Below are 2,230 nucleotides of genomic sequence, written 5' to 3'. Positions count from 1 at the left end.
AACTTGATTTTTTCCCCACATTGTGTTATAAGTATTATTAATGTCAACCGCGAAACTGAATAAAGCTATGCATGGAAGAATCAGACCAGATGCTCAAAACCATAGTATGATGCACACATGGAAGTTTGTTGCATATGCAAACTTCTTGGTCGAAGTTAAATCCGGAAGACAATTTTGGTCTTGTCCCTACTATGGTTTATGTGACTTTTCTTCAGTTATTTGATTTTTTTGGGTTTAACTGATGTGAATGTTAATAATGTTGATATATTGTTTTTATTTTTTCAGTCGAACCGTTTTAATTTTTTTGATGGAGAGATAGAGAAGAAATCGATCCAAGATATCAATTTATCCTCCCAAAATTGGTGATTGAAATCAAAGAGTTGGAAGATGAAGTTTGGAAGAGACAAATTCAAATCAATGATCAACAAGTTCTGATTGATAATTTGATAGTAGAGAAGAGGTTCAAATGAAGATATTTGAAATGGTGTACGTTTGATTGGAAGGTCATTTTGTGTTTTTTGATTTGTGTTGTTGCCTTGTTGAACAACAACTTATTTTAAAGTAGGGTTCATTAAAGTATCGAACTAATTGAATTGCCATAACATATGTGAATATTTTAGTGAAAGGAGTCGAAACTCTCTTTTGGTTGTCATATGTAATTTGAAAAATTTTGTATATCAACATCATGAATCTTTTTCAGATAAAATAGTTGATATACTATTGTCTACAGTACAACAAATAAGGGAGAAATTGAATAAACATAACACCATTTGTAAGATAAAAGGCCTTTACTAGACATAATCGATTGTAAACATGCCTCATATAAGGTCAAATTACAATCAAAAACCAAAAACCAAAAATCAAAAACAGAATTTGATGGTCAATTCTAATACATCATCAATCAAATAGAATTTTCATGCCTACTTAAAGCAATACAACCATATCATTACTTCCTAGATTGGATTGTTTAAACTACTTGACATTTTTTCTTTGTTCCTCTCTCATTTCTTTAAGTTTTCTTGTTGAGATTGCTGGTTTTCCATTCCATTTTAACTTGGGTGCAGTACTTGGTTTTTAAGAAATATCACCAGTAACATCAACAAATTTTGTCATCTTTAATGTACCAGTATAGAAGATCTTACAAATTGACATCCCAGGCTGTATTCAAGTAAGATATAATTACTGAGCGAGTTTGTAGTTAAACATTAAAAAATAGTATAATTGAATCAATAGAGAACACTTAAATTTAGAGCTCTGAATCCACTTTCACCTTGCAACACAACCATTCTAATGACTACTTTCCTTTTGTATGAGGTTGTGCTTCCCCTACCACTTCCTCTTTCTTTGTTACTATTAGCAGGTGATGAACATGTATTTCTTTGTTACTATTAGCAGTTGATGAACATGTAGGAGGTGTACTAGGTGCTGCAGGTGGTCTTCCTCTTGCACTCTTTGCAGGTGTTGCAGATGCATTAGGTGTAATAGGTGTTGCAGATGCATTAGGTGCACTAGGTGTTGCAAATGGTCTTCTTCTTAACCTCTTTGCAGGTCCTGGAGATGCACTAGGTGTTGCAAGTGGTCTTCATCTTGACCTCTTTTTAGAATGCTCACCTTCTGTTTGTGTTTTCTACAAATATAGTTTAAAATATTGTAGTTATTACATATTAGATATCTATCACATACCAAATTAAGTTTAAAGATCTTACCTTTGTACTGCCTAAACTTGAAGTTTTGCCCTTTCCCTTGTCTATATTTGATGGTTCTTCCCTGGCTGATGACTCAACCTTTTGTGGACATCCTCTCTTGTTGTGGCCTCTAACATTACAGTTACTACGTGTCATGGTAAATCTAGTTCTAGGTAGCTTTCCAGATTTTTGCTCTTACCATCTTTCTTCTTTCTAAGTTTACCTGGCCTTCCATGCATGTTTTTTATTTTTGGTGGTGCAATTGTGGGGTTAGTAGATTCAGGCCACATATCCATATTTGTGACAGGTTGAAGGACATTGACATAAGTCCTCAAGTAAGTTGCCTTACTATAGAAGTTGTCAATGTAGTCAAGGGGTTCACATTTCTTAAAGTAAATGGCAGCCACAACATGTGCACATGGTATGCCTTTTAAATGCCAAGATCCTCACCGTGTTGAAATGGTCCTTCTCTCACTTCAAACCCATCAATTTTATTAAATTCAACATTATAATTAATTGACCTATCAATATTCTCCTGTAATACC

General features: G+C 33.8%; 1 pseudogene; it reads right to left on the bottom strand.

Moving 5' to 3' along the window:
- Positions 1-1,074: 1,074 nt before the first annotated feature.
- On the bottom strand, positions 1,075-1,981 carry LOC114076863 (annotated as a pseudogene).
- Between the last annotated feature and the right edge of the window lie 249 nt (positions 1,982-2,230).

Source organism: Solanum pennellii, chromosome 4, assembly GCF_001406875.1.
Source record: "Solanum pennellii chromosome 4, SPENNV200".
In the NCBI taxonomy this organism is placed as follows: domain Eukaryota; kingdom Viridiplantae; phylum Streptophyta; class Magnoliopsida; order Solanales; family Solanaceae; genus Solanum; species Solanum pennellii.
The sequence above is the reverse complement of the archived record's forward strand: the minus strand, read 5'-3'. Positions and strand labels throughout refer to the sequence as shown.